Source organism: Micromys minutus (assembly GCF_963924665.1).
Source record: "Micromys minutus genome assembly, chromosome: 4".
NCBI lineage: Eukaryota > Metazoa > Chordata > Mammalia > Rodentia > Muridae > Micromys > Micromys minutus.
Genome location: NC_137973.1, coordinates 70075320 through 70094659, shown reverse-complemented (window position 1 = coordinate 70094659; position 19340 = coordinate 70075320).

Here is a 19340-nt window from a genome sequence, read left to right as displayed (position 1 = left end):
GCTGGTTTCTTCTGGGGTTTGACCAGCCAAGGTGGGGAAAGTTCCAGAACTTCTTACCCCGCTGCTCGCCTTAAGAGGGCATGTTGCATCAGTGAGGGGAGGCTGAAAGCGCCCTGGTCTCAATATTGCAAGTTATTTACCTAATATCCATCCCTGTTCTCCTTATTTACAGAACTCTGAATTTTTTCAGGAACAATACGACAAGCTCAGAAAACTGCTGTTTTCCCGGGTTGCTGAACCTGTGCTATTATGTGCAGAGATATAAATTTCCAGAAAGAGAAATAGAAAAGAGCAAATTCCTGCTAGAGACGGCCAGTAGTAGCCTTTCCTTTCTCTTCCTTATCAGTGCTGAAGAGTCCCAGAGCACAGCAGCCCTCTCTTTTTGCCACCACTAAATACCGTGAGGATGAAGGGTGTAGACATTATGGTCCAGGGAAAGGAAGTTACATGGAACCAGATGGTTGGAGCATTCGTGAACCAGATAGTATCCATCCGTCCTGCCTTCGAGGAAGGATGCCATAGGCCTAGTCATTAATGTATCATGATCACTCTAGGGCATCTTATTCTGCTTATGGTCCAGCCATAGAACCTGGAACTTCCACATTTCACTCCCCAGGGCAAAGGCCACCCTTCTGACATAACATTGGATATTCACTGGCTATTTACTGCAGAAGGAGAAGACAGGAAACCGTTTGTCAATGGAAGCGCAGACAGAGTAACTATGTTGCCTGCAGAGATGACTCCCGGCTTCTGGCATCCATATAGGAAGAGGGGAAGAAACAAAAGACCAGGCTTGGAAAACATAGATGGGACCTGAGATGTCTGAATGAGTGGTTGTAGGCTGGGAATGGCAAACCCAAGACTGTTGAATAGATATTGGTTTGTTTGTTTTGTGTTTTGTTCCAGAACCAGAATTGTTGCTAATTTGGAGGCAGGAAGGAGAGATGTGCCTCATCCCAGGAGACTATTCTTCTTGGGTGTCTTCTGTTCCTGTATTTCTGTGCGAAGAGGGAAAAGCTTTTGTTTGAAGTTCTTTTCAAGGTTGCTTAGATAGCAAGCAGGCTTATGCAAGAGATGCAGCAGCCTTCCTTCCTTCCTTCCTTCCTTCCTTCCTTCCTTCCTTTCTTCCTTTCCTTCCTTCCTTCCTTCCTTCCTTTCCTTCCTTCCTTTTTTCCTTTCCTTCCTTCCTTTCTTCCTTTCCTTCTTCCTTTCCTTCTTCCTTTCCTTCTTCCTTTCCTTCTTCCTTTCCTTCTTTCTTTCCTTCCTTCTTTCTTTCTTTCTTTCTTTCTTTCTTTCTTTCTTTCTTTCTTTCGTTATTGTACAAGCAAATAAGATAAAGTCTCTTTTGGGCAAAACTGGGCCAAGGATGTTTGCAGACCCTTTCACAGGTTGGGGCTCTATAGGCTAATGTTCAGCTCTGTGTATAGCACCCACCTGGGCCACAATTCCCAACGGGCCTCAGAGAGAAAGGATTACTGTTCAGCTAGGCATGGGCAAGCTCTGTAAACATAGCAAAACCCTGAGTGCCTCCTTACTCAGTCTCTGTGACGCCTTAGAGTTCCATGCAAACACCAGCTGCAGGCTTCCTTAAAAAAAAAAAAAAAAAAAAAAAAAAAAAAGCCAAACTTTGTGAATTACTTAGAGAATCGAATTCCTAAAACCTGGGAAGCTGAATTATTTAAGGATTAAAAGGTGAATCTATCCTTTTTCCGTGGTAAGTGGGAAAGCGCTGGCCTGTTAAAAGCCAACAGCATTCACACATCCCTAAAAGAAGCATGTATGGTTCCTGTCTGTATGCCACCAGCCCATGGCAACCCGAAGAAGGATCAGGAGCCAGCCTGCCTGGGGTACATAGTGAATCTCTCTGTGTCAATACAAAACAAACACCTGTACAGAAGAACAGTCAGGTGACCATTTCCTGCTTCCATGGTCACCGACCATTGTTCAGTTTCTACCCTGAAATTTATTCACTCAGAATGCAGTGACTCCAGAACTCAGGGGTCACCAGGCTGTGACTCAGGGACCTATTAGCACTCGCCAAGAAAATAGTTACACCTTTGTGTGAGCAGGCTTCCTAACCAGCAGCTCCAGGTGTTAGGCTAAGGTAGGCTCTGTCCCAAGGGATGCCAGAGACCTCACTAACCCTCAGAAACTGCCCTCCAGCAAAATAATCACAATAGCCCATGCCGGTCTTCCTGGGAATGGGCCCAGATATGACCACTGGCCACCACCACCTACTCTGTTACTGTGGCTACAAAGCCAAGTCTGTTCAGACATCAGCACCTCTTGGATTCCTGGGGAGCCCAGCAAAGGGCATGGCTACCTCCCTCATCAGTGCCTAGGCTTCCTCTTTAGCTTGCCATTTGCCAGTGTGTGGTTCACAGCCTCCCCATGTGTGGAAGTGGCTGTCCCTGTGTGGAACAGCCAGGTCCCCTGTCTTAAAAGCCATTAGATCTATGTACATCCATTTGTTCTTACTGGTCTTACCTGACCCAAGGGGCCAGGATTCATGATGAGTCACTTCTGCCCATCAGCATGACAGTGTTCTGTCAATCTAATCCTGGACCTCACCTCCTGCGATAGAGCAGTTCTAAGTAGAAATTGGTTGAGAAGTCCATTAAGCCTGGAGAAACTCAGAATTTATTAGCCAACGAATTCTTCAAAGGTTGCATCCCCAGTCATAGTTACTTCCTACCAGTTTGATGTTTACATAGAATTAGTGACATGGCGGGGAGCCATAGATGCTCCAATGCCCAGGAGGCTCAGATGGTTTCCGTTCTTAGCAATCAGGTGTGGGCTACCCTAGTGTCAACTGACAGTACATGGAATCATATTATCATTTTCAAAACCAATTTAGAGACAAGGGGAGACAGTTTTCTGTTACAGAATGAAAGCCCATGCTTTATGAGAACAGGGGCTCTCTACCCAAAACCAAATAACCCTGATGCCTGACACGCGCATTTCAGCTCAGCTGCTCTCAGAGAATACCACAGACATGGCGGCTCTGGAGTCTGGGAAGTCCAATTCAGGGCACCAGCAAGAGCAGACTCTTTTTGAGGCTTCCATTTCTACAGAAGGAAATTTTCTACTCGTGGAGGAGAAAAGGAGCCTCTCGTCTCCTCCTCTCTTGTTTATAAAGGCCAACCCTCATGACACAAACATACTTACCCATCGGTGCCCATCAAAACACAACCACAATGGGGTTCACAGGTTCCATACATGAACTTGGGGGAGTCCACGGAGAGAACAAACTGAGTCTCCAGCACTGGAATGCTACTGACACAGAGGTTAGCAACACAGGCCAGAGCCTGCATCCTAACAGAAAAGATGCTATTCATGTCTGCTCAAATGTGATGGGGTTTTCATAAAGGAAACCCTGGGAGCCTGGGCTGGGGTTGGAGAGGGGGCGTGGCCTTCAGAGTACTTCACTGAGAAAGCTCTTCGGGACAGGAAGAAACACGAGTAGGATATACGGAGCAAGACTGTTGGAACTCTTTTCATCTTTGCAGAGACCCTACTGTGGGGTCAGGCACTGAGGACAGGAGGAAGGTGGCTTGGCCAGGACAGGTCTGAGTGAAAAGCACACGTTGGGCTTATGGGACAAACACTCAGGCCATCTGCCACCAGGAACAGCAGAGATCCAGGGACACAGACCTGGTGAGATTGCCCTGCGAGTAGCCAGTGCGCAAAGAGGTCTGCGCCGAGCGGGCAGAAAGCACCCCCCAAATTGGTTCAGGGGAGCAGGAGTTCTGCCATAGGGACACAGTTTCCATGTGGCAGGCCCGTGCTTGCAGAACAAATGCTCAGGCCATCTGCCACCAAGAACAGCGGAGATCCAGGGACACAGGCCAGGTACACAGGAGAGACAAGAACCAATTGCTGACGATAATGTCGTCTATAATCACAGACGACAGGATGTCAAGAGGAAAGCAAAAGAACTTACCCAATGGAAACCAAGACAACCTGGCAACACCAGAACCCAGCTCTCCCATCACAGCAAACAGCAGAATGCCAAACACTCCAGAAAAAGAAGACTCAGACCCTAAATCATACCTCAAGATGATGATAGAGATTTTTAAACAAGAACAGGAGGAAAAGCATAAAGAAATAGAAGCTTTTAAAGAGGAAACAAATAAAAAAAAACACTCAAAGAAATCAAAGACCTAAAAGAAAACAGAACCAAAGAGATGAAAAAATTGAAGAAGGAATTTAAAATGGAAATGGACACAATAAAGAAAACACTAAAAGAGACAACCCTAGAGGTAGAAAACCTAAAAGAGAAATCAAGAGTCACAGATGCAAGCATCTCCAACAGACTACAAGAGATGGAAGAGAGAATCTCAAGGGCCAAAGACAACATGGAAAACATAGACAAAACAGTCAGAGAAAATGCAAAAACCAAAAAGCTCCTAACCCAAAATGTCCAGGAGATCCAGGACACAATGAGAAGACCAAACCTAAGGATAATAGGAATAGAAGAGGGTGAAGAATATCAACTAAGAGGCACAGTAAATATATCTTCAACAAAATCATAGAAGAAAACTTAGCTACCCTTAAGAATCAGATGACCATGAGCATAAAAGAAGCCTACAGAACTCCAAATAGGTTGGACCAGAAAAGAAATTCCTCCCGACACATAATAGTCAAAATGCCAAGTGCCAAAAGCAAAGAAAGAATACTAAAAGCAGTAAGGGAAAAAGGTCATGTAACATATAAAGGCACAACAATCAGAATCACACCTGACTTCTCAACAGAGACTATGAAAGCTAGAAGATCCTGGACAGACATCATGCAGACTCTAAGAGAACACAAGTGTCAGCCCAAGCTGCTATACCCAGCAAAACTCTCAATCACCATAAATGGAGAGACCAAGATATTCCAAGACAAAACTAAATTTACACAATATCTGACCTCAAACCCAGCACTACAATGAATTATAGGTGGAAAACCCAATACAAGGAGGGACACTACATCCTAGTAAAAACAAGAAAATACCTAAGCAAGAAAACCAAAAGAAGAAAGACACATGGGCATAATTCTACCTCTAAAAGCAAAAGCAGCTGGAAACAGCAACCACTATTCCTTAATATCTGTTAACATAAATAGACTCAATCCCCCAATAAAAAGACAGGCTATCAGACTGGATACATAAACAGAATACAGCATTTTTTTCCTTTATTTATTTATTTATTTATTTATTTATTTATTTTAATTTTTTAAAAGACTTTATTTTGCAAAACAAAGATAAATGTAAAGATTTTAAACATTTTTTGCTTAAAATTATACATTTTTGTCAGTACTGTTTTTTCAGACATTAAAATAAATTTTACATAAAACCATGTGAATATGTTTTTTAGTCAGTACTTGATTTTTTTCAAGGGCTTGACAGTATGCATTGAAAACCTACTAGTTGCAATAAGCGTAAAGTACATGCAAAACAAAACGCAACATGGAAATAGTCAAAGTCTTCTTGTTTTGTGAATATATGTATATTTTTTGTTTTCTTTATTTCTTGGACTTCATACAGTCTGTGAGTTGTTTCTGGGGGAGTGCAAGCCTCTGGGGTTAGCATCCCACTATCAGTGACTGCATATTATGTCTGTTCTTTTGTGACTGGGTTATCTCACTCAGGATGATCTTCTCTAGATGCATCCATTTTCTTAAGAATTTGGTTAAGTCATTGTTTCTGGTGGCTGAGTAGTATTCCATTGTGTATATGTACCACAATTTTTGTATCCATTCGTCTTCTGAAGGACATCTGGGTTCCTTCCAGCTTCTGGCTATTATAAATAGAGCCGCTATGAACATTGTGGTGCATATATCTTTGTTGTGTATTAAAGTGTCTCTGGGGTATATGCCCAGAAGTGGAATAGCTGGGTCTTCAGGTAGTACTATATCCAATTTTCTGAGGTATCGCCAGACAGATTTCCAGAGTGGTTGTATTAGCTTGCAACCCCACCAACAGTGGAGAAGGGTTCCTATTTCTCCGCAGCCTCGCCAGCATCTGCTGTCATCTGAGTTTTGGATCTTGGCCAATCCGACTGGTGTGAGGTGGAATCTTAGGGTTGTTTTGATTTGCATTTCCCTGATGGCTAAGGATGTCGAGCACTTCCTCAGATGTTTTTCGGCTATTCGGTGTTCCTCAACTGAAAATGATTTGTTTAGCTCTGTACCCCATTTTTTAATAGGGTTATTTGATTCTCTGGTGTCTAGCTTTTTGAGTTCCTTGTACACCTTGGATATTAGGCCTCTATCTGATGTGGTGTTGGTAAAGATCTTTTCCCATTCTGTTGGTTGCCGTTTTGTTTTCTTGACGATGTCCTTAGCCTTACAGAAACTTTGCAATCTCATTAAGTCCCATTTGTTAATCTTTGACCTTAGAGCTTGAGCCATTGGTGTTTTGTTCAGGAAATTTTCTCCTGTGCCTATGTGTTCTAAGGTTTTCCATACTTTCTCATCTAATAGTTCCAGTGTATCTGGTTTAATGTGGAGATCTTTAATCCACTTACACATGAGCTTTGTACAAGGAGATAAGAAAGGGTCTATTTTCATTCTTTTGCATGTTGAGTGCCAGTTGGACCAGCACCATTTGTTGAATAGGCTGTCCTTTTTCCATTGAATGTTTACAGCTCCTTTGTCAAAAATCAGGTGACCATATACATGAGGGCTCATTTCTGGATCTTCTATTCTATTCCATTGATCCACTTGCCTATTTCTGTACCAGTACCATGCAGTTTTCAGCACAATTGCCTTGTAATATAGCTTGAGGTCAGGGATAGTGATTCCCGCAGATGTTTTTTTGTTGTTGAGGATGGATTTCGCTATTCTAGGTCTTTTGTTATTCCATATAAAATTGCACATTGATCTTTTCAATTCCATGAAGAACTGGGTTGGAATTTTGATGGGGATTGCATTGAATCTGTAGATTGCTTTTGGTAGGATGGCCATTTTTAAGATGTTGATCTTTCCAATCCATGAGCATGGGAGATCTTTCCATTTTCTGAGATCCTCCTCAATTTCTTTCTTTAGAGGTTTGAAGTTCTTGTCATACAGGTCCTTCACTTGCTTAGTTAGAGTCACACCAAGGTATTTCATAGTTTTTGTAACTATTGTGAAGGGTACCTTTTCCCTAATTTCTTTCTCCGCATGTTTGTCCTTTGAGTATAGGAAGGCTACTGATTTGTTTGAGTTAATTTTGTATCCAGCCACTTTGCTGAACTTGTCAGCTGTAGGAGTTCTCTGGTGGAATTTTTGGGGTCACTCAAGTACACTATCATGTCATCGGCAAAGAGTGATGTTTTTATCTCTTCCTTTCCGATTTGTATCCCCTTGATCTCCTTTTGCTGTCTAATTGCTCCAGCCAGGACTTCCAGTACTATGTTGAATAGGTAGGGAGAGAGTGGGCAGCCTTGTCGAGTCCCTGATTTTAGTGGGATTGCTTCAAGTTTCTCGCCATTAAGTTTGATGTTGGCTGTTGGTTTGCTGTATATTGCTTTTATTATGTTTAAATATGGGCCTTGGATTCCTGTTCTTTCCAGGACTTTTAACATGAAGGGGTGTTGGATTTTGTCGAATGCTTTCTCAGTGTCTAGTGAGATGACCATGTGATTTTGGTCTTTAAGTTTGTTTATATGGTGGATTACATTGATGGATTTCCTTATGTTAAACCATCCCTGCATCCCAGGGATGAAGCCTACTTGGTCATGATGAATGATGGTTTTGATGTGTTCTTGGATTCGGTTTGCAAGGATTTTGTTGAGTATTTTTGCATCAATGTTCATAAGTGAGATTGGTCTGAAGTTCTCTTTCCTTGTAGGGTCTTTGTGTGGCTTAGGTACGAGGGTTATTGTAGCCTCAAAAAATGAGTTGGGTAATATTCCATCTGATTCTATCTTTTGGAATAGTTTGGCGAATATTGGTGTTATATCCCCAATAAATGTCTGATAAAATTCTGCACTGAACCCGTCTGGACCTGGGCTTTTTTTGGTTGGGAGGCTTTTGATGACTTCTTCTATTTCTTTAGGTGTTATAGGGTTATTTAGATGGTTTACTTGGTCCTGGTTAAACTTTGGGACCTTGTATCTGTCTAGGAATTCGTCCATTTCCTCCAGATTTTCCAATTTTGTGGAGTATAAGTTTTTGTAGTAGGATCTGATGATTTTTTGAATTTCCTTAGTTTCAGTTGTTATGTCACCACTTTCCTTTCTGATTTTGTTAATTTGGATACTCTCTCTTTGCCCTTTAGTTAGTCTGGCTAGGGGTTTATCAATCTTGTTGATTTTCTCAAAGAACCAACTCTTTGTTTTGTTGATTTTTTCAATGGTTTTTTTTTGTTTCTATTTGGTCTATTTCTGCCCTAATTTTGATTATTTCTTGCCGTCTACTCTTTTTGGGTATATCTGCTTCCTTTTGTTCTAGGGCTTTTAGCTGTGCTGTCAGGTTGCTGATGTGAGCTCTCTCCAGTTTCTTCTTGGAAGCACTTAGGGCAATGAGTTTTCCTCTCAATACTGCTTTCATTGCATCCCATAGGTTTGGGTATGTTGTGTTATCATTTTCATTGAATTCTAGAAAGTCCTTAATTTCTTTCTGTATTTCTTCTTTGACCCTGCTATCCTTTAACAGAGTGTTGTTTAGTTTCCATGTGTATGTGGGCATTTTGTTGTCTTTGTTGTTGTTAAAGACCAGCCGTAGACCATGGTGATCTGAGAGGATGCATGGGAGTATTTCAATCTTCTTATATCGATGAAGGCTCGTTCTGTGTCCAATTATGTGGTCAATTTTCGAGAAGGTGCCATGGGGTGGTGAGAAGAAAGTGTATTCTTTTACTTTAGGATAGTATGTTCTGTATATATCTATTAATTCTAGTTGGTTCAAAGTCTCTGCTAGTTTTGCAGTGTCCTTGTTCAGTTTCTGTTTCCCTGATCTGTCCATTGGTGAGAGTGGGGTGTTAAAGTCTCCCACTATTATTGTGTGGGATGAAATGTATTTTTTGAGCTTTAGTAGAGTTTCTTTTATGAATGTGGGTGATTTTTTATTTGGAGCATATATGTTAAGGATTGAGAGTTCCTCCTGACAGATTTTCCCCAGTAATGAGTAAAAAGTGTCCTTCTTTATCTTTTTTGATAACTTTTGGTTGGAAGTTTACTTTATTCGATATTAGAATAGCCACTCCAGCTTGCTTCTTGGAGCTGTTTGCTTGGAAGTTTTTTCCCACCCTTTTACTCTGAGATAGTGTCTGTCTCTGTCTCTGAGATGAGTTTCCTGTATGCAGCAAAAGGCTGGATTTTGTTTATGTATCCAGTCTGATAGTCTATGTCTCTTTATTGGGGAGTTGAGACCATTTATGTTAATAGATATCAAGGAATAATTGTTTCTGTTTCCTGCCATTTTTGCTTTTTTGGGTTGAGTTGTGTCTGTGTTTTTTTCTTCTTTTAGTTTTCTTGTTTAGGAGTTTTCTTGTTTTTACTAGGCTGTATTTTCCCTCCTTGTATTGGGTTTTCCACCTATAATTCGTTGTAGTGCTGGGTTTGTGGTCAGATATTGTGTGAATTTTGATTTGTCTTGAAATATCTTTGTCTCTCCATTGATGGTGATTGATAGTTTTGCTTGGTATAACAGCTTGGGCTGGCACTTGTGCTCTCTTAAGGAGTGCATGATGTCTGTCCAGGCTCTTCTAGCTTTCATAGTCTCTGTTGAGAAATCGGGTGTGAGTCTGATTGGTCTGCCTTTATATGTTACCTGACCTTTTTCCCTTACTGCTTTTAGTATTCTTTCTTTACTTTGGGCACTTGATGTTTTTACTATTATGTGTCGGGAGGTATTTCTTTTCTGGTCCAACCTATTTGGAGTTCTGAAGGCTTCTTTTATGCTCGTGGTCATCTCATTCTTGAGGGTAGGGAAGTTTTCTTCTATGATTTTGTTGAAGATATTTACTGTGCCTCTTAGTTGATACTCTTCTCCCTCTTCTATTCCTATTATCCTTAGGTTCGGTCTTCTCATTGTGTCTTGTATTTCCTGGACATTTTGGGTTAGGAGCTTTTTGTTTTTTGCATCTTCTCTGGCTGTTTTGTCTATGTTTGCAATGTTGTCTTCTGCCCCCGAGATTCTCTCCTCGATCTCTTGTAATCTGTTGGAAATGCTTGCTTCTGTGACTCCTGATTTCTTTTTTTGGTGTTCTGACTCTAGGGTTATCTCTTTTAGCGCTTTCTTTATTGTGTCAATTTCTGTTTTAATTTCCCTCTTCCATTCCTTTATTTCTTTGGTTCTGTTTTCGTCTCGTTCTTTGAGTTCTTTGAGTGTTTTTCTTGTTTCTTCTTTAAAAGCTTCTGAATCTTTTTGCTTTTCCTCCCTTTCTTGTTTAAGTAACTCTATCAGCGTCTTGAGGCATGATTTCAGGTCTGTGTCTTCTTTCTCTGGAGTGTTTGGAATTCCGATGTTTGCTACTATCGGAGAGCTGGGTTCTGGTGTTGCTAGATTGTCTTGGTTTCCTTGGGATATACTCTTTCTCTTTCCTCTTGCCATTTTGTTGTCAGTGATATGTTCTTGCCTTTCCCTTGTATCTGGTCTGTGTCCCTGGTACACTTTCCGTGTGCACTCCGCAGAGATCTGTCTACTCCCCGGCAGCCCAGGTTCCGGGTGGCAGCTGGGCCAGGCTCCGCTCTGCGTACTGAAGTGGCCTCTGGGTGGGAACAGACGTTTCTAAGATCTGTTCCCGGTCACAGTTGCTCAGCCTGTACGAGCCGCCTTTCCGGCTGGCTGTTGGGCCAGGCTCTGCTCTGTGTCCTGAAGTCGTCTCTGGGTGGGAACAGAAGTCCCTAAGATCTGTTCCCGGTCACTGGATCGGGGAGGACAGGGCAGGTCAGGGCAGGGGGTGCCCTTTCCGTGTGCACTCTGCAGAGATCCCTCTGCTCCCCCGCAGCCTAGGTCTCCCACTCACCAGTTGCTCAGCCTGTACCTCCTTTATTTATTTAATCCACAACTGGGAGGTTCAGACAAATAGTTAAAATGCATAATTTGTTTCTCTATGTCTGTGTTCTTAGCTGTTCTTTATCAGAAACCCCTTTGAACAAAAACAGGTGCGAAATTAGGGGAGTTTGATGAAAATTAAAAGCTAATCAGAGTACAGGGCCTTTAAAATATAAAAACACTGTTAAAAGCTGAAACAATATGAAAAGCATAGTTGTTGTCTTGAAAGTAAGATCTTGGTCCACAAACATGAAATAAAGGCACCATTCTCAGATCACAGCCAAAGCAACACAATCCCACAAAGCAGTGTAGCTGAGCTAATGCGTACGCAGGGTGAAAAGCTGACCTACTTTTTTTTTCTTGAACTTCACAGTCTGTGACTTGTTTCTGGGGTGTTACCAACTTTCTGGGGTTAGTATCCCATTATCAGTGACTGCATATTATGTCTGTTCTTTTGTGACTGGGTTATCTCACTCAGCATGATATTTTCTAGATGCATCCATTTTCTTAAGAATTTCATAAAGTCATTGTTTCTGATAGCTGAGCAGTACTCCATTGTGTAAATGCACCATAATTTTTGTATCCATTCATCTACTGAAGGACATCTGGGCTTTTTCCAGCTTCTGGCTGTTATAAATAGGGCTGCTATGAACATTGTGGTGCATGTGTCTTTGTTGTACATTGGAGTGTCTCTGGGGTATATGCCCAGAAGTAGAATAGCTGGATCTTCAGGTAGTACTATGTCCAGTTTTCTGAGGAATCACCAGACTGATTTCCAGAGTGGTTGTACCAGTTTACAACACCACCAACAGTGGAGAAGTGTTCCTCTTTCTCCACATCCTCACCAATATCTGTTGTCATCTGAATTTTGGATCTTGGCCAATCTGACTGGTGTGATGTGGAAACTCGGGGCTGTTTTGATTTGCATTTCCCTGATGGCTAAGTATGTCAAGCACTTCCTTTGATGCTTCTCAGCCATTCGATATTCCTCGATTGACAACTTTTTGTTTAGCTCTGTACCCCATTTTAATAGGGTTGTTTGATTCTCTGGTGTCTAACTTGGTAAAGATCTTTTCCCATTCTTTTGGCTGCCGTTTTGTTTTCTTGACAGTGTTCTAAGGTTTTCCCTAATTTCTCATCTAATAGTTTCAGTGTACCTGGTTTAATGTGGAGATCTTTGATCCACTTACACTTGAACTTTATACAAGGAGATAAGAAAGGGTCTATTTTCATTCTTCTGCATGCTGAGTGCCAGTTGAACCAACACCATTTGTTGAATAGGCTGTCCTTTTTCCATTGAGTGTTTACAGCTCCTTTGTCAAAAATCAAGTGACCATATATGTGAGGGCTCATTTCTGGATCTTCTATTCTATTCCATTGATCCACGTGCCTATTTCTGTACCAGTACCATGCAGTTTTCAGCACAATTGCCTTGTAATATAGCTTGAGGTCAGGGATAGTGATTCCCACAGATGTTTTCTTGTTGTTGAGGAAAACCTTAGAACACATAGGCACAGGAGAAAATTTCCTGAACAGAACACCAATGGCTCAAGCTCTAAGGTCAAAGATTGACAAATGGGACTTAATGAGATTGCAAAGTTTCTGTAAGGCTAATGACACTGTCAAGAAAACAAAACGGCAGCCAACAGAGTGGGAAAAGATCTTTACCAACTCCACATCAGATAGAGGCCTAATATCCAAGGTATACAAAGAACTCAAGAAGTTAGACACCATAGTATCAAACAACCCTATTAAAAAATGGAGGTACAGGGCTAAACAAAAAGTTCTCAGTTGAGGAATATCGAATGGCTGAGAAGCATCAAAGGAAGTGCTTGACATACTTAGCCATCAGGGAAATGCAAATCAAAACAACCCTCAGATTCTACCTCAAAGCAACCAGAATGGCTAAGATCAAAAATTCAGATGACAGCAGATGCTGGTGAGGATTTGGAGAAAGAGAAACACTTCTCCACTCTTGGTGGGGTTGTAAACTGGTACAACCACTCTGGAAATCAGTCTGGTGGTTCCTCAGAAAATTGGGACATAGTACTACCTGAAGACTCAGTTATTCCACTTCTGAGCATATACCCCAGAGATGCTCCAACATACAACAAAGACACATGCACCGCAATGTTCATAGCAGCCCTGTTTATAATAGCCAGATGCTGGAAAGAACTCAGATGTCCTTCAGTAGAAAAATGGATACAAAAATTGTGGTACATTTACACAATGGAGTACTACTCAGCTATCAGAAACAATGACTTTATGAAAATTTGGATGCATCTAGAAAATATCATCCTGAGTGAGGTAACCCAGTCACAAATGAACAGACATAATATACAGTTACTGATAATTGGATACTAACCCCAGAAAGCTCTGAACACCCCGGAAACAACTCACAGACTATATGAAGTTCAAGAAATACAAAGGCTAAAATAAAAAAAAAAAGAAAATGAAAACCCTTATGCTTAATCTTTACACACCAAGAAAACTTTGACTATTTCCAGGTTACACCTTGTTTTAAATGTACTTTATGCTCATTGTAACTAGTAAAATTTTAATGCATACTATCAAACCTTTATTGAAGTAGTGACAAAAATGTATGCATATACTTTTGTGCAAAAATGCTTTTAAAATCTGTACACTTATCTTTGTTTTTTTTAAAAATAAAGTTGTTCAATTAAAAAAAATACAACTACAAAAATATACCTAAAAAAAAGAAGAAGAAGAAAAGCACAGGTTGAAGGCTCTCTCTCTGCAGCACAGCAGGAGGTTGTGCCACATCTGACCCACTGACCCACTGACCCACCTCTGCTTCAATGCTTTCCTGACATCCAACTCATAGCTTAGAAATGAGACTTCTCAACATACATAAGGTTCAAAAGAGGCACCTTGAGAGCTGGCGTTAGCAATTGCTCACGAAAACAGCAGAATTTTCATTGGGACTTGAAACCAGAGCCCCAGGATTCTTGCCTAAAGAGCTATATTTTTTTGGTTTTTTTTTTTCCTATGCAAAAGCAAGAGGTTTATTAGTCCAGCGCTCTGGGGTGGGCTACATCCAGAGGAGAGGCGACCCTGAAAGGCTGTTACAAGCAATTTTTATACTTTTTAGGGGTACAAGCAAGGTTGTAATTTAAATTTATTGGCTAAGCATATTGGCCTTTGAATCTATTGGCTAGCAAGCATGTGTTCTTAAGAGTAGTTTTCCTTTTTGGGTGAGTGAGCTGTAACCCAAGCTGGCCTTGAAGTTGCTATGTAGCCAAGGATGACCCTGAATTCCTGAACTTCCCTGCCTTCTCCTAGCCTGGGCTGGGATCATAGGTATATGCCACAATGCCAAGTGTAGTATTTTTTATTTTTTTGTTTTTTGGGTTGGTTTATGTTGTTGTTGTTGTTTGGTTTTTGTTTTTTTGTTTTTTTTTGTTTTTTTGTTTTTGTTTTTTGCTTTTTATTTCTTCACACTCTAAGAATTAGAAAGAGCACTGGGAGAAGGTGTGTATGTGTGTGTGTGTGTGTGTGTGTGTGTGTGATAGAGAGAGAGAGAGAGAGAGAGAGAGAGAGAGAGAGAGAGAGGAGAGAGACAGACTATGAATGAATGTGTGCATGTGTGTGGGGTTCCATTTCTGCTTAGTCAACCAAGCAAGCAATCGAAGTGCATATGCAAAGTTACAGCTGTAGTAATTAAGCAGACCTTTTATTTTCTTAATCCCCAAAGAATACAGTTTAACCATGATCATGATATTCATATTAGTAGAGATAATTTATGGAAAGATGTTTCTAAGTTATAAACCAATGTTATGTAAAAACGTGAAGAACAGTAGATTCTGTGTAGATTAAGGTAGCAAACACCAGTTTCTCCGAGATTTTCAGGGACCACTGTGCCTGTCTATTATTGGAGGGGGACATGGTTCAGTGGTTAAAAGTACATACAGCTCTTCCAGAGGCCCTTAGTTCAGGTTCCAGCGCCAACATCCCCTTGTGAGTCTAGCTGTAGACAATCCACTGGCTTCTGCTGACTTCAAGGATCTGTATTAATATTCCATCCCCACCCCCAGACGTATAATTAAAATATTTTTTAGTCTATCTTGGGACTATGAAGATGGCTCAGTAGGTAAAGACATTTGCCTGACAGAAAATATTATGGACCCAGCCCGATAATTGAAGTTTGATCCCCAGAACCTACTTGGTAAAAAGAAAAGAACCAAAGCTGTGCTCTGACCTGCACATGTGCCTGTTTCTCTTTGTTTCTATCGCTGTCTCTCCATCTCTCCCTGTCTTTCCCTTCCTCCTTGTCTCTCTCCCTCTATTTCCCTCCCTCCCTATCTCTCTCTCCCTGTCTCTCTCCCTCCCTCTGTCTCTGTCTCTCCCTCCCTGTCTCTGTCTCTCCATGTCTCTGTCTCCCTTTCTCCATCTCTCTGTCTGTCTCTCTGTGCCTCTCTCTCTGTGTGTCTTTCTCTCTGTATCTCTGTCTCTCACATACACAGGGTCATACACACAGAGTAAAAAGTTAAATTAACTTTTGTTTTAAAACTTGATATATTATGTGGCTCCAGTTTGCACAGCTTTAACTAAGACTTACTAATAGGTATAATAAATAAGACTCTTTTAATAATTTTTAAAATTTTTTAACTATTTCACTAGCAGAATATCCAGAGCTACATGCAAATTATAGGCCATATTGGAAAGCTCAGGGCAGCTTCAATCAGTTGTGAACAGCTGAAATCTATTAACAAGTGATGGGTAGTGGCTAAATGCTAGCTACTCCATACCAGTGGCTCTCAAACATTTTGGACTCTGAGCCTCTTAATCCTTTTAAAGAAGGTTAAGGGCCCCAAAGAGCCCTTGCTTGTGTGAAATTTCTGTGAATATCATGCTAGAAATCAAAAAGCAGAAATATTAAGAACTGAAACTTCAAGCCCAGACCTGCTTTGTCCGAGAGTGGACATCACTATCCTATACCATCTCAGAAGACCTCCTCATTCACAGAATGAGTAATGGCAAAGAAGAGACATAATGGTTTAGCATTAGAAAACAGATTAAACCCTAAGGACTCTTGCTTGTTAAGAATTGCAAAAAGCCCATGCATGGACCAAATTTTGAGGCCACAATCCACTTGAACACTAGGCAAGCATACTATCACCACATAAACTATACTCATTGACACTGAGAACAAATCCTGACTTACTGAAACCAAGACATTAATGGACATGATTGTACCTCCACCGTTTCCTCAACACAGTCTCAGGGGCAGCCTTTCATTTGCTGGGTCTTCCTGCCTCTTAAGTGCTGGATTACAGGCAGGTGTGGCCACACCTTCCCTCTCACTATGCAACTCAAAAACAGAATTCTTAAAAAGTCAACCTTCTTGTACTACAAGATGTACTACATGCTAAATTCTTATTTATTCTTTTGATTTTTTTGCATTGAAATTTTTGTTTAACTTTTGCAATCCAATTCAGGCTTAGTAGTAAGGAGACAGCAGCAAAAATGGCCAACAATAAGGTACTCATGTTTTTTGTTTCTCTGGTGGATACTGAGGGTTGAGCCCAGGACCCAGTGCATGCTGGGTATACATTCCACCACTCAACCACTCCCTCAGTGTCTATCTCAGGCTGGCCAGCTAGAGCTGTCTGCAAACACGGCTCACTCGGAGCTTGGTGGAACTGTGACTCTCCAGCCCCGTTAAAAACTCCTAACTCAGAACCTGTGCTCAGAACCTGTGCTCAGAACCTGCTTCTAATCCCTGCTCATTACCACCACCTGGGAGCTTAAGAAGACAAATGCCTGCGAGGCTGATGGGATTTTCGTGATCCTAGACAATGCGACCATGCATACAGAAAATAATACTTCATGTTAAGATCTTGGCTTCGACCTTGGAAAGAATAAAATTGAAGCCTCTAAGAACCACCACTTTGAAGCTTGTACAGCCCAGCGCAGTCCGCAGCATCCACAACATGTGATACCCTCCCTGCCAGTTCCTAGGTCCCAGGAACCTCAGAGGAACAGAGGGTTTGGATAAAGTGTGGTAGCTTACTACTCAGTTAAGTGTCTTAGGTTGGTGATTTATAGACAACAAAAGTGCACTGTTTATAGTTCTGGGGGCTGTGGAGAAGTACCAGAAATTTCATGTCCAGTGGAAAACCAGTCCTCCCAGACCTTTGCACTTTCCAGAAGGGAGGAACACCTGAACCTGGGCCTTCTTCATAAACTCTACTCAAGACCATGGGATCCACATACACCAGTCACCTGAAGCCCTGCCCCATGCTACTGCGTCATCTGAGATGCTGTCTCTTTCTTATGAGTGTTTTGTCTGTGTGTGCATCATGTAAGTGTGCACACCATGTACATGCCTGGTATCTGCGGAAGTCAGAAGAAGGCTCAGATCCCCTGGAACTGGAGTTAGGGTGGTTGTGACCCACCATACTTGGAATTGAACACTGGTCCTCTGAGACAGCAGTAAGTGCTCTCAACTGATGAGCCATCACACAAGCTGGAATTCACTTTTAATACAGAAAAAATTCAAGGATTTAGTTATCCCAGCCACAGCAGATATTTCTTTCATATCTGCCTCTGTCCCACAGAGATAGGAGCCCACTTGATTGACAGGTGTGTTAGGTAACCTTAGTTACTACTGTAAGACCCAAATTGAGTCTTATCTGTTTGAGGTTCCCATGAATGAGATGAGAGATCTGGGATTGATTCAAAAGCAAGAGGTTTATTAGTTCAGTGCACTGGGGTGGCCTACATCCAGAGAAGAGGCAACCCTGAGCCCTCTGTCAGTATAGTTTTTATACACTTAGTAACAAGTGGGTTACAGCAATGGTGATTAGGCATGCAAAAGTTTAGTTGACTTTTAAATCAATTGGCTGTTGCCAACATAAGTTGCATCTCCTACATTCCAGGAGCCGCCCCGATAAGACACTCCTCTCTGGGAAGGAGTGCAGCTTGGCACCTGCCTGGGTCATACATATATCAAGGTTCTTCCCCTACACTTCAGGAGCTGCCCAGATAAGGTTGAAGCACTTCTTCCTGGAGGGTGCAGGACCAAAAAAAGCCCTCAGTAGGAGAGGGGAGCTGTAAGACCCTCAGCGGGAAGGGAAAGCTATAAGGAGGGTGTGGGAATGTAAAAGCCCTTAGGGTCCCTCACTTCTTGATGGGAGATAGGGTGCTGAGACTTACTGTTTTTGCCTTTAACAACTCACTGTGATGAACAATTCTAGCAATTTTTCCAAATTGTTTTTAAAACCCTTCTGCAACATAGTGAGCTTGTTTCTTCATTGTCACATTGTACTGAAACTGTTTCTTCTGGCATCTTTATTGCAAAGGAACCCCCAGCTACCAGCCCATTGGTTCCAGTATTACCTTCCCATGCTGGGGCCCCTACAGCCCCTCCCTGTTCACACCTGACCTTCCTACCCCCAGTCTAAAAATCATAAGCTCCTCTTTCCCCATCTATCAAGAACAGCCCAGGCCTTATCTCTTAGACCTCTTCCTTCTTGAATCCTCTAGCAGTGGTTCTCAACCTGGGGAGTAGAGACCCCTTGGGAGGGGTCACTTATTAGATGCTCTGCATATCAGATATTTACATCATGTTTCATAACAGTAGCAAAATTGCAGTTGTGAAGTAGCAACAAAATAATTTTATAGTGGGGGGGGTCACTACAACATGAGGAACTGTGTTAAAGGGTCGCAGCATTAGGAAGGTTGAGAGCCACTGCTGGTTTATTTGTCCCTGGAAAAAATGGTAGTTGAACTCTTAACAAGTTTAGACCTCTGGCCTGTGGAGATTCCACTTTGGGTTACTGCTCCAAAACTTTCCTGAGAGCTTGAGGCAGTGCCTGGAATAGAGTACACACTTTACAACAGTGTGCTGTTGGGTCCAGGGATGGAGGAGTTGTTTGACCCACTTGCAACTGAGAGGGAACTACTGGATTGTTTTGGTGAGACAACATAAGGAGACTACAGAAGGCACATATCATTTCATTTATTTTTTTATTTATGCAACTTTAATCATTGTAGCAGGTGGTGCTTAAGAGAATTTGCTTCAAATGAATACAGAATGCACTGCCATGATCTTAAATAGAATAATGCATTCTCTATCTAGATGATGCATTTATTTAAATTTATTTATTTGATAATGCATTGCCCATAAAAGGTGGCCAGGAGCAGCGGTGCACACCAGCAATTCCAGAACTTGGGAAGCCGAGGCAGGATGAGCTCAAATTCAGCCTGAGTTACACAGCAAGCTTAAAGCTAACCCACCCACGGTGTACACCAACACCCTATCGTAACAGAACTAGAACTCAGCAAGACATTATCTAACACCACACGCAGGGTTCAGCTGCCTCCAGTCAACGGACGAGAAAAGCAAGAGA